At 39.8% G+C, this 14,304-nt stretch overlaps 1 protein-coding gene across 14 annotated transcripts in view; it reads right to left on the reverse strand.

Annotated features, from left to right (window-relative positions):
* LOC122540403 (protein polyglycylase TTLL10-like) overlaps positions 1–14,304 on the reverse strand; it is a 330,185-nt gene that overhangs the window by 153,199 nt on the left and 162,682 nt on the right. For 2 of the 14 annotated variants that reach the window (XM_043676101.1, XM_043676093.1), the window contains exon 1: positions 5,528–5,693. The exons of 6 other annotated variants lie outside the window; for them this stretch is intronic. The gene's annotated coding sequence lies outside the window, so the exon portion shown is untranslated. Of the gene's footprint in view, positions 1–89; positions 149–5,527; positions 5,706–14,304 lie in introns of those variants that run through there. 6 more of the 14 variants (XM_043676108.1, XM_043676106.1, XR_006309280.1 and 3 more) reach the window with 5 other exon arrangements.

The raw sequence follows: 14,304 nt of genomic DNA on the forward strand, positions 1-14,304 counted from the left end.
GAACCTAGAAGCATAGTTTTAAGTCTCACCTGTCAAAGGTGTATAATAGCATCTCTAAATAGATTGATTAGAAAATACAGCACACTTACTTCCGTCACAAAGTGTGCAGTTCAAGTCCCATTTCAAGGCTCGAGCTCAAAAATCAAGCCTGGCCTTGCAGTAGTGAAAGACCACTGCACTGTTGAAAGTGCTGCCTTTGGGATGAGATGTTAAACTGAGGCCTCACGTGCCCACTTGGAGGGGTATAAATTATTCCATGAAGGGCAAAACGAGATAGCCCTGTTGTCTTGGCAACTGTTATCCGCCAATCAACATCACAAAAACAGATTGTCTGGTCACGATCACATATTGTTAGAGAGAGTTTACTGGGTGCAAATTAGTTGTCACATTTCCTACATGACAACATTGACTACAATTTATCTTTCATATAACACCTTGAGGTGTCTGGTGATTGTGGCAAGCAGAACGTAAGTTTTCAATCTGGAATGAATCCAGAATGAGAAGCACAAGGATTTTCATTACAGTGAAAGTAAATAATGACATGTTCAACAAATCTCATACATTCAAAGAATTATTTGATTTCATAAACAAAGAGTAGTACAACATCTATTCAAAATTCACCTCACTTTCAGACTGGAATATTAACTAAATCCCTTCTACTTTGTCAATGATGCTCAACATTAAATTTATCAAGGCCACTTCAGTTAAATACACACTGCTAACCACATTTACCTGAGTATGTGCTCAGAGGTTAACTTGTCAAAATCTTAATTGGTTGTTGACTTGAGATACTGAAGAGCAGAGGTCTGAGTGGCAGATTGTGACAGGACACACCCCCACCCCACCCCCCTCCTCACCCCAACCTTCCTCCCACCTTTATGTGCCATTGTTTTCTAACAGTCCCTGGACAAAAGATCTCATCACAAATCAATCAAATGGGACATGGTCCATAAGAGAACTAAATGTGAACCATGTCTGATGTGTATATAATGTACACAATTTCCACTAAGTCTGTTGTATTCTTTTTTGTATTTGTTATTTGCTCATACTCTCTTAAAAGGCTAATGAAAACAACAAATTCTTCTGCTTTATTGGAAGCTTAGTACAAAAGCCTGTATTTAATTCATTTACACAACACACAGTAACAGCTATACCACACCTCCCCAGAAAAAACAGACAAGTAGTAAAAGCAGGCATTTGGGGGATAGTGTTTGACGGCAACTTTATCCACATGACAAGGAAATGGTAGTCTTTGTCTTGTACAGAACAGTTCTCAGCAGTGTCATTATGAACTATATTAGGAACAAGTCCAAAGACTGTCACAACTAACTCAGAGTTTTTCTGAAATGTAGATGCAGTACAGGTGCTTTTGAAAGCCTGATTATACAGCATTGCAAGGCAATATTAATGGGCTATACTAATGAAAAAATTACAATTCTGTTTTGTAACTCTGAAACACGCTTTTAGTAGGAAAAATGTATATTACAGGGGATGGGATTGGCACAAAAAAGATATTCAGCAAATTCTTTTTAGGATAGCAAAGAATTTAATATGCAAAAGTAACCCTATTAAGTGGGAATAAAAACAAATCAGAAGACTGACTAAAACTAGCTCCTAACTTTAATAGCATTCTGTATTTCTACTCAATTGTTTATCACTGATGAATGTCCTACAGCAGTAGACGTAGGATAAACATGAATTGAGAAACAACAGAAAATTCTGGAGACGTGATCAAATATGTAACAATTATTTCATGAGGGAATAAACTGAATGGGTTTAGGTGCAGAGATAAGGACTTGAGATGTCATTGGTAGATCGATTTACTTATGAGTAATATGAAGGTAAGAAAAATACACAATTGAAGGCGGCCAGGAAAGAATGATTGCCTTGGGTTTAGCTAGGACATTGCAGTGGTAGCAGTGACACCATTGATGAACATGTAAACAAAGATAAATCTTTTAAATTAGGATTGGAATTTATTGTAATCAGTTCAATCTACAACCTGGATTTTAAATATCCAAACTGATGTTGCATATTGCTTTTGTTTACAGTTTAACTGGTAATTGTCCAACTTCAGTGCCCACGCCAGTTATAAAATGGTTGCATAAGTATATCCCAGCAGTTATGTACTCAGTTTATTCTCTAAGGAAAGGACTTATACTGATACTGGCTTCCTCATGCAGAACGTGCAGAGCCTTATGCACAAGGGCATCAAACAAGACATGGAAGATTTATAATGGGAAATGTTAGGCTTTAGAGAGAGGCTTTAAAGGAGGTGAAGGCAAGCAAGAGGTACAGAAATGTTATGTTGCTTCAGAAAAATTCTAAAAGGACTAGGTTATAGATGCTTAAAAGACAGCTTTGGTTGGTAGATTGGAGGAAGTGGAAGTAAGTTAGAGAACCATGACAGTGCATACTAGAGTCTGTAGCTGCCCTTTTCTAGAAAGGGCAGGACAATATGATGGAGTCATCAGAGCCCAGAAAGAAGATCTTGAAGTTTTTTTTGCTAGGAAATTTAAACCCAGAAACTAAGGTAATGGATGTACAATCATGAAGTTCTGGATTTGTGAAACACTTTAGGGAAAATATTTGATTGTTTTTTATGAAAAAGAAATTTAATCCTAGAAATATCTGCTTCATTAATAACCTTCCCTCCACAATGTTCAGTACCATTTACGATTCCTCAGATACTAAAGCAGTCCATGTTCAAATACAACAAGATTTGGAAAATATCCAGGCCAGGGCTGACATGTGACAAGTAACATTTGCACCACACAAATGCCAGACAATGACCGTCTCCATCAAGAGACAATCTAACACTGCTAGCTGACATTCAATGGTGTTACCATCACTGAATCCCCCACTAGCAACATCCTGGGGTTATCAGTGACACGCCATATAAACACAATGGCTATAAGAGCAGTCAGGAATACTGCAGTGAGTAACTCACTTCTTGACTTCTCAAAGCCTGTTCACCAGCTACAAGGCACAAGTCAGGAGTATGATGAAATATTTTCCCCTTGTCTGGATGGGTGCAGCTCCAACAACACTCAAGAAGCTTGACACCATCCAGGACAAAGCATCCCGCTTGATTGGTACCACATCCGCAAGCATCAATTCCCTCCACAACTGACGCTCAGTAATAGCAGTGTGTACTATCCACAAGATGCACTCAGAAATTCATCAAAATCTTTCGACAGCATTTTCCAAACCTATGATCATCATCATCAAGAAGGACAAGGGCAGCACATACATGGGAACAGCCCACCACTTACAAATTCCCCTCCAGGCCACTCATCATCCTAAACTGGAAATATTCCTTCACTGTTGCTAGGTCAAAATCCTGGAATTCCCTCTCTTAGGGCATTGTGGATCAACCTACAACAATGGACTGCAGCTGTTTAATAAGTCAGCCCACTTATTCTTGAGGGCAACTAGGGACAGCCAATAAATGCTGGCCAACTAGCAACACATATCTGACAACTGAAAAAAAATTAATATTGTGAGCTCAGCATGTGGGAGGAGGGATTAATTTACAGTGTGGGGTGGGATAGGGAGGTACAGTGGAGGAGGTGATGAAGTTAAAACCAGACATCAATTTCAACATAAGATCAGGATGCAGAGATTGCACACTATTGTGTTGATAGTGTCAAAAGTTCAGGTTATACAGAGACATCAGATTGTTGACCCATTGGTTTCTTTTCCAATTCAGACTGAAATAGAAAAGTTGTGATTACATCTAAACTCAATGCAACTGTTTAATGATTGGTCTCTGAAATCTTGCAGAAAAAGGAGCAATTCTTCTTCCATATTATGCCAAATACAGAAATGGCATATTTAGAACTTACAGTTGTTTTGTAATCAGCTTGTTCTGTGATGTTATGAGGCACCTCCAGAGCAGGTGGGACTTGAACCCAGGTCTTCTGGCTCAGAGGGGTAGGGACACTACTACTGTTCTCCAAGAGACCTTTATTTTGAACTACTAATTAATCATCTCAGATAGGCTATTAAAATGATTGGTGCAAATGATGTGAGTTTTGACATTTGACCTACATGCAGTTCAAGTTTTAACTGAACACATAAATAAATTATTGACAGTTGCAGCTATCTGGGTAATTCATATATCATTTTGTTCAAGGATGGGTTAACACTAAAGACTGTAGACTCTCAAGACTGACTGTTGCCAAGGTTCAATCTGAAAAGATATCAAAACTCAATTGGTGGCAGATGAAAGTGAATAGTCCTACCTCCATCCTATTTAATGAAACAGACTGTCTCATGCTCTGTGTTAAACCACAACACTGAAAATTGGAATCAACTTAAATATCATTCCTTACTTGGGAACATCTTGAATTTGTGAAAGTCACATTGCAAGACAGCCATGTTTTCTGTCAGGTTCTAAAATCAGCCAAAAGCTATTGGTAGACATTTGAACATGAAAGCCATTAAACCAACAGTGGTCAGGAAGAATGAACACAATTTAGCAGAAAACAATCAAGCAGCCAGAGTAATGAAACATGGAGATTCCAGCAAATGGAACGACTCTCCCAACTTCAAGTTCATCTGAGAACCAACTTCTGACAACAAAAAGTCTCAACCTACTTCGAAACCTTCACTTTACAAGATCTTTGCTTCAACTTCAGAAAGCTTAGCTTAAGAAACCAGATCTGACCCAAAGGAGATCTGAGGTTATAAAACCAATACACATTCACCATAATTTGTAAAAGTGTACTATATACAGCCTAGATGTGTGTGTGTGTGTGTATATGTGTATGTGTGTGTGTGAGAGAGAGAGAGAGAGAGAGAAAAATTAAGTGAATAACATTGTTGATTTGTGGCAAGCATGAGAGAACAAATAACCTCTTTTAAACGCACAATAGCTTGCTGCAGATAATTTGATTGGATCCATACTGTGGATAAGAAAACACATGTAAAACGTACTGACCACAGGCAGTATTAGGAACACACACATTCAATCTGTACTGGAAAACCATACTCGTATATTTGGACAATAGCTACAGCCATGTCGTTGATTGCAAAAATGGCAGAAATAGCACTATTCTCATATGTATCATCCACATAATTCCACATCTTTGAGTATAAGCAACATGATCAGAGAAAGGGAGGGCATCATGGAACAGAGCTCCAGTTATCTATTTCACTTCTCTCTTCTCCCCTACTCCCATATACTGACTGGCTGAGTGGTTCGGGACGTGGCTTTGTTTTATCCCTATGTTCCTTCCTTAGTCATCTGGGGCATTTGCAACTGTAAAGTCATAGATCCACCACACCTCCCACTCCCTAGGATATTTGGAGTTTGCAGTTCTAAAGAGGGCTTCTGAAAAAGAATGAAAATTCTGTCCATGGTAGGCAGAGTAGAAATAGTTAAAACAGGAATTCAAGATTACAAAAGATTTTTTGCACTGTCACTCAAATGCAACTTCTGATTTTTTAAAAATCATTATAAAATTCAGAAGTTGCATTAACATTACTAAACTAACAGAATGTTTTCACCACATTATCCTACTTTAACTTGGGTGTGATCCTGATCTGAAGCCGAATTTTCCAAATTCCAAGTTTCAGTCCAGGTTCAGTTTTAAACATACAGGCGGAACTAGTTCCTGGATCAGTGACACCCATATCATTTCTGTAATTTATGATGTGGGGGCAGGGATTACTGGAAGCTTTGAAACGCGAGAGATACACTGCAGCAGCCCAAACAGCACAAACCAGTTTTATAAAATCCATGTAACTCAGGTTGTATGGTTCAAAGACTGACATTGAAATCACAAATACATTAAAAGAAATGTTTGACGGGCAATAATATAGTCATAAAAGCAGTCATAAAAAAGTTGGCCGCTCTGGAGTCGAAGAACAGAATTGCTTTCAAACTTTGGGTGTTAGATAAGAAACCCAGCACTGTTTGAGTGCAGTTCACTGTCTAAATCAGGATAGACAAAGCCCCAGAGGGCTCTATGATGAGTGACAACACTTGAGAAGGCTGTATGAAATAGCAGCCTTTCAGACAATGACTGTGGGGGTGGGGATGGTGTTGGTGCAGGGAACAAGGAGGATGAGAAGCAACAAATGCAGTAGTATAAGCAATGCTTCCCAATTTGAAGTTCCTTTTTGGCTATTTCCCAAATAAGTTATAGCAGTAAGTCTATCCATCAAAGCATATCCATGCCGTTTGTGTGGATACTATCTCACGGGAAGTATACAAAACATCCCGTAGCAGTAGTTTAAGGTAAAATAGAAAACCAACAGTTTAAAACTGTAAGATTCCATTTTGAGTCTTTACAGATTTATACTGAAGTAGAGTAGTTCCTGCTCTGAATACATTCCTTTTTTGGTGCATTTATCTGAGACCATGCAGAAATATGATGGTAACTTAAGGCAGGATTATTGCTTCATTTTAAAGTTAATGGGCTGAATATTCCCATAATTTTGGATAAGGGCCATTTTTGGGGAGAATCATGGAAGATTTTCAGCCTTAGGCAATGATAACCTCACACAGACTTCCACAGCTATTAGTTATGCATCTAGACTTCACGGTACCCTTTATATTCATTCACAGGGCCTCAGAGGGGGATGCACTCACCAGTGCTACTTCCTGCTGACACTGATGTCATGGGCTCCATGCTTAAACACCAGCAGTGCACAAGTTTAAACACTACAAGCAAGGAGCGAGCCTGATGTCAGCGGTGGGCAAGTTGTTGGAGGGAATCCTGAGGGACAGGATATACATGTATTTGGAAAGGCAAGGACTGATTAGAGATAGTCAACATGGCTTTGTGCGTGGGAAATCATGTCTCACAAACATGATTGAGTTTTTTGAAGAAGTAACAAAGAGGATTGACGAGGGCAGAGCGGTAGATGTGATCTATATGGACTTCAGTAAGGCGTTCAATAAAGTTCCCCATGGGAGATTGGTTAGCAAGGTTAGATCTCATGGAATACAGGGAGAACTAGCCATTTGGATACAGAACTGGCTCAAAGGTAATAGACAGAGGATGGTGGTGGAGGGTTGTTTTTCAGACTGGAGGCCTTAAACCAGTGGAGTGCCACAAGGATCAGCGCTGGGTCCACTACTTTTCATCATTTATATAAATGATTTGGATGTGAGCATCAGAGATATAGTTAGTAAGTTTGCAGATGACACCAAAATTGGAGATGTAGTAGACAGCAAAGAAGGTTACCTCAGATTACAACAGGATCTTGATCAGATGGGCTCAGCCAATGGGCTGAGAAGAGGCAGATGGATTTTAATTTAGATAAATGTGAGGTGCTGCATTTTGGGAAAGCAAATTTTAATAGTAAGGTCCTAGGGAGTGTTGCTGAACAAAGATACCTTGGAGTGCAGGTTCATAGCTCCTTGAAAGTGGAGTCACAGGTAGATAGGATATTGAAGAAGGTGTTTGGTATGCTTTCCTTTATTGGTCAGAGTATTGAGTACAAGAGTTGGGAGATCATGTTGCAGCCGTATAGGACATTGGTTAGGCCACTTTTGGAATATTGTGTGCAATTCTGGTCTCCCTCCTATCGGAAAGATGTTGTGAAGCTTTGGAAGGGTTCAGAAAAGATTTACAAGGATGTTGTCAGGGTTGGAGGGTTTGAGCTATAGGGAGAGGTTGAATAGGCTAGGGCTGTTTTCCCTGCAGCATCAGTGGCTGAGGGGTGACCTTATAGAAGTTTATAAAATCACGAGGGGCATGGATAGAATAAATAGACAAGATCTTTTTCCTGGGGTGGAGGCATCCAGAACTAGAGGGCATAGGTTTAGAGTAAGGGGAAGGATATAAAAGAGACCTAAGGGGCAACATTTTCATACAGAGGGTGGTACATGTATGGAATGAGCTGCCAGGGGAAGTAGTACAATTGCAACATTTAAAAGGAAGGGTTTGGAGGGATATGGGCTGGGTGCTGGCAGGTGAGATGTCTGGTCAGCATGGACGAGTTGGACCAAAGGGTCTGTTTCCGTGCTGTACATGTCTATGACTCTATGACTCTAACTACCACTCAAAGTCTGATTGACCATTATTATGAAGGAGATGGCTGAGAAAGGGAAGTTGGCAAACTGGTTCAGGTACAGGAATCTGCAGGTTCACCTAAATGGGATGCTGGAGAGGAGGGCCATCTCTTTCTTTCTCTGGACTGCCAAAAGAGGCCATGGAACAGACGCTGCCAACTGAAACAGAAATAGGCACTGCAGTAATGGTTAGCAGTCAGCGCACTGTCCTGAGCGAGAAAAATGATGCCTAACAATGCCAAAAGGTCTATGACTTCCTGTACTCTTCAAGTGATTCTGTTACGACAGTAGATCAGAATTAAAAGGCTAAAATGGCATTTAAGAGGTTAGAAATCATACAACACCAGGTGGTTGTGAAGGAGCAGTGCTCTGAAAGCTAGTACTTCCAAATCAACCTGTTGGACTATAACCTGTCATTGTGTGATTTTTAACTTTGTCCACCCCAGTCCAACATTGGCACCTCCAAACCACATTTAAGAGGAAGACTGCTGAAAGAAACTGCAAATTTACATTCAGTGACAGGGCAAAATCCTGTCTGAGGCAGTGGAATGTCACATATGTAAACTGTCAAGAAAACCTCAAACAGGGAAAGATTTAACTAGAAGAAATAATGGGAGTGTGGGAAGCTATCTCTTTCCTCTCAGCAGAAAGCAGCAATTTGTTGACCTTGCTTTCTACAAATATACAAGGATAGGAATTAAAAAGCCAGTTTAAACTCTACTGGAGGGGGCTAGTGGGTTTAAGCATTGACTTGTTGTAATTGTCACAGTTGACTATATACAACCTAGTTACCTCGGTGTTGCAGATTAAGATCCCATCTAACCCAGAGTGCTACAAACCACTTGAAAAGGAAATGAGATACTACCCTGAATACTAGAATTCAATCACAGGTGAAAGGTACCAGAACTACAAAACTTCAACCAATTTTCAAATCTGAATAATTCACAGACTGATAAATGTAGTTGTCTTTTTTCAAACCTCATTCTTGTGGACTTATCTCTTATTTCTAATTTGAGTGTACGTGCATTGTGTTAGTAATTCTTCTCACATATAATAAATAATGAACTTTATCTTTTTGTTGTTCAAAGAAGCCTGACTAAATTTTTTAAGCATAAGCTTATTTGATCTCGGACAAGGGAAGGGATCCTTTTCAAATTAACCTTGTTGCCACAAACCAAGGGAGTGGGCGAATAAATAAGGAGAGCCAGTTCATCCCATCTCTCCTGAAATTATAACAGTTTGAGAAGCTTGTGTGAAATTGCAACAAATTAGGGAACCTCACCCAGGGTCTGATCACAACATCACTATCTTGACTCTGCTATCTCAAATTCTCTTGAACTCTGTCTCTGCCCACATCACCCACCAAAGATAATGGTTTACCATTCTTGCATGCAGCATTTTTGTTATATGATACTCATCCACCTCATCCTCCCAACTACTAAGGCTTCCTGCCCTCGTCCTAATCTGACTGAGAACAACTCAGAATCTTTCCTGTTCCTGCACTACAACTAATAACTCTTCCAGGCACTTTCATCTCACTCAGTTCCTCTCTTTGCTTGGGCAATGGTCACTTGCAAGAATCCCCCTCCCACACTACCTTTTGTTATCTCATACTATATCATATCCTACTCCTATATTTGGAATTAGCCACATTTTCACAACCATTATCCCCTCCAGCATAATAGTTCTAAACTCTACACTTGAGATTCATACTATCCTGATACAGCATGGAGTTTTCTCAATGATCAAACCCCCTCCCTTGATGTTATTTCCTAAACTCCCAGGACTGATCACAGTCAACTCCCTGGACTGAGAATGGACGATGCCTTTGATTGAGTGCAATGCATTTGCCACATAAGTTGCTGCCATGTTCTGTAGGTGTGATATTGACATAGTGCATGTTAGACCAAATGGCAGACCAAATTCCCCATGTTATGATTCCAGACAATGTATCCCAAACTGTTAAGCAGTTGTGATTGGGCTCCAATGCTACCATTGACGTTCGGAGTTGAACAGTTAATTTTGAAGATTCTTGGTCTTGTATTCTAATTGAAGCTCCTTTGTCTTGATTTTTTTTTAACTATCTATTGCACAAGCTGTGAGAGAGATTCTTCCATTCTTCACCGGTGGTGCAGGACTAGTTCATAGTTCTCAAACTATAACAGCACACTAGACACACTACTCCACAGCAGCCTAATAATAAGTTAAGTATTGAAGATTGCTGTTAACTCCACTTTGCATATTCTTGGAAGGAGAAACCACAAAATGTCTGCATGAGGTTGCACAAACAGTCAACCTCTTCATTATCTCAAGTTACTCTCCCTCAGCTTTACATTTCTTTGACACTTTTAAATGTAACATTCTATAGTCACACACAGAACTTCTACCAGACATCCACTGAATTTATATCTGTAATTATTTTGTATCTTGTACCCTTCCTCTTTTAAGAACACAATTTGGAATGAAGGGCTAAAAATGGTTAAAGTTAAAAATCACACAACACCAGGTTATAGTCCAACAGGTTTAATTGGAAGCGCACTAGCTTTCGAAGCGACGCTCCTTCATCAGGTGATCACCTGATGAAGGAGTGTCGCTCCGAAAGCTAGTGTGCTTCCAATTAAACCTATAACCTGGTGTTGTGTGATTTTTAACTTTGTACACCCCAGTCCAACACCGGCATCTCCAAATCATTAAAAATGGTTAGAGCATTTTGGGATGTTGACCATCATTGTATATAACACACTGCTGTACAGCAACATGTCCGCCCCCTTAAATGTTTGGTGCTGGGGACAGAGACAAATGGATCAGGTTTTCTTATTTATGCTAACAGGCAAGGTAAGAAGAGGTGCTGTGATGTGTAAACTCTGAATTAAGCACCACTACGGTAAAAGACAAGGCAGAGATGCTTTAAGTGTCCATGTAAGTACAAAGTGAGCGAGTGCTAAGAAAGCAAGTCAACAGCCATAAAATATACCCTGAGCAGATGGACAAAATTTTTGTGTGTCCTTAGATACAGAGTGGCCTGGCAGATGCATTGCAATACACGCTGTCAGCGAGTCCCAAAGTGCAGTCGTCGTCCGGAAGAGTCATATGACTTAGTCCAGGATTGACATAACGAAGTGGTCAGCCCTGCTTTTGCCAATGCTTTTAAGTTGGGATTGGTGCTGTCAAGTTCTCCACCAGTGCCTGGGAGAATGCAAACTGCATAGAAATGAAGTAAAATTACCTAATGAGATGAAAATGTGTGTGAATAAGTTCTTTGCTGCTTACTCAAGAGTCTCATCTAGCCAATGAAAAAGAGAAAACTCACCTCTTTAAATCAGGAATCTCATTCCTCATTCTTGCCTTATTCTCCCAAATTTCTCATTAATACTGACACCATTCAAAGGCTTGGAATTTTTTTTGCTTTAAAGGTAGGACGCATGTATAAAAGCTGATTGCTGTTTCAGGTAATTCCTTCTCTAAATAAAATAGACACCAAAAATAAAGGCAACATACTCAGAGCAGTCTCTTCCTATCCACTAAACAATTTGATTGATGGTGAATAATTTGGGAGAATCATGTGAGATGGCAGCAAGAAGTCCCATTTTTCAGATGCTGAACAGCAAGAAGAGATTCTCAGCAGTGAGCAGCAAAAGACCAATCTGCATGTATTAGCACCCTCATTGTAAAATAATCTCAGCCTATTGATGTGCCCAATCATTGCATAGAAACCAAATGAAAATGATTCCTAATGTGTAAGTCACAGTGGTAACATGTTCACCGCTTACTTGTCCAGCCCTCAATCTGGCAACAACATCTCAGGACACATCAGATGGGCAGTGATCATAGGCACGCCCACCTCATCCAGAACATCCAAGTCCCATCAACAAAACAGGGCACCAATTTCCCTTGGCCCAACAGTCTGGGGAAATTGACAGGATAGCTGCACGCTGCCATTGCTTGAGGGATTGCACAGCTGAGCTTTGAAGATGGCACCAATGCAAACAACCTTAGAGGGCTGGCTGTGGCCAGTGATTCTGCCTGCTGAGAGTAGGAGAGTAGGACAAGTGAGGAGCACAGATGAGTTTGGGAAGATGGCATGAGGAAAAAGTGCTTGAGCTTGTCTTGTGGACAGAAACTTTCCATGGAACTCCTCAAACCTGATGACTCTCTGATTTCTGGTAAAATTTATCCTTTAGTGTATGTTTTAGGTTTCACATGAGATGATAAATTATGCAACATTAATATTGAAGCTCAATAGAATATTAGAATCTTCAGAAAAAATTGGGAATTAAAAATATACTTACACATTGTTAGTGACACATGCTCACTGTTCACAAACCATGCTTGTATTTCCATGATGTTTAGTCATGCTTTTCTGTCAATGGTATGTAAATTTCTATGTCAACGGTATGTAAATTTCTATGTCAACATCCCTTTAAAGTGCAATTATGTAATTGCAGACTGTGGCCAATATGTGACTCTGCAGAGAGTTTTCGAAGCATTTCCCTCAACTTTGTCGCCAAATTGTAGTAACAAGTATCCTCATATTCATTAACTGAAATCAGGCAACACCAAAAACAATTTTGAGTGCAAATGTTAAGTAACATTTTTAATTGTACGTTTACTTTGCACAGGATGGGGATATATTTTCAGGTGTAAATAAGTAGTGTAAATTATAAATGTGAACAAAAGAACTTACAGTGAGGATGTTTTGTCTTATTCGTAGGTTGTGAGTTTTGCTGGTTGGGTCAGAATTTATTGTGAATCTTTAGTTGCCCTTGAGAAAGTGGTGGTGAGTTGTCATCTTGAACTATGGCAGATCATTTGGTTTAGGTAGATCACAATACTGTTAGAGGGACGGAGTTCCAGGATTTGACCCAATGATACCAAAAGATTGGTGACAGGAGGAAGTGATAAGGTAAGGGAACCATGGTTTACTACAGAAATTGCATCTCTTGTTAAGCAGAAGAAGGAGACTTATGTATTGATGAGGCAAGATGGTTCAGATGAGGCGATGGAGAGTTACAGATCAGTTAGGAAGAATTTAAAGAGAGAGTTAAGAAGAGCAGAGAGAGGACACAAGCAGTCTTTAACAACTGGAATAAAGGAGAACCCTAAAGCTTTCTATAAGTGTGTGAGGAAGAAAAGAATGACTAGGGTAGAAATAAGGCTAGTCAAAGACAGAGTGGGAAGTTAAGTGTGGACCCTATGGAGATCAGAGAGGTGCTAAACGAACATTTCTCATTGGTTTTCACTCAGGAAAAGGAGAGTATTGTAGTGAATAAGAATGAGGTACGAGATATTAGACTAAAAAGAATCAAGATTAGTTACGAACAGGTGTTATCAATTCTAGAAGGAGTGAAAGTAGACAAGTCCCCTGGGCTGGATGGGATTTATCCGAGGATTCTCTGGGAAGCTAGGGAGGAGATAGCAGGGCCTTTGGCTTTGTTATTTGAGTCGTCATTGTCTACAAGTTTAGTACCAGAGGACTGAAGGATTGCAAATATTGTGCCCTTGTTCAAGAAGGGCAGTAGAGATGACCCAGGTAATTATAGACCAGTGAGCCTTACTTATATTGTAGGAAAGGCTTTGAAAGGATTATAAGGGATAAGATTTATTATCATCTAGCAAGCAACAATTTGATTTCAGATTGTCAACATGGTTTTGTCAAGGACAGGTCATGTCTCACAAACCTCATTGAGTTTTTTGAGAAGGTGACAAAGCATGTAAATGAGGGTAGGGCAGTTGACGTGGTATACATGAACTTCAGTAAAGCCTTTGATAAGGTACCACACGGTAGGCTGTTGGAGAAAATGCAGAGGCATGGAATTAAACGTGATTTAGTAGTTTGGATAAGAAACTGGCTTTCTGAAAGAAGGCAGCGAGTGGTGGTTGATGGAAAATATTCAGCCTGGAGTCCGGTTACTAGTGGTGTGCTACAAGGATCTGTTTTGGGAACCACTACTGTTTGTCATTTTTATAAATGACTTAAATGCAGGCATAGATGGATGGATTAGTAAATTTGTAGATGACACTAAAGTCGGTGGAGTAGTGAACAGTTTGAAGAATGTTACAGGTTGCAAGGGGACTTAGATAAGCTGCAGAATTGGGCTGAGAGATGGCAAATGGAGTTCAATTGAGCTAAATGTGAGGTGACGCACTTTGGAAAGAATAACAGGAAGGCAGAGTACTGGGTCAATGAAAAGATTCTTGGTAGTATGGATATGCAGAGGGATCTTGGAGTCCATATACATAACTCCCTGAAAGTTGCCACCCAGGTTGATTGTGCT

Source organism: Chiloscyllium plagiosum, chromosome 34 (assembly GCF_004010195.1).
Source record: "Chiloscyllium plagiosum isolate BGI_BamShark_2017 chromosome 34, ASM401019v2, whole genome shotgun sequence".
Lineage (NCBI taxonomy): Eukaryota > Metazoa > Chordata > Chondrichthyes > Orectolobiformes > Hemiscylliidae > Chiloscyllium > Chiloscyllium plagiosum.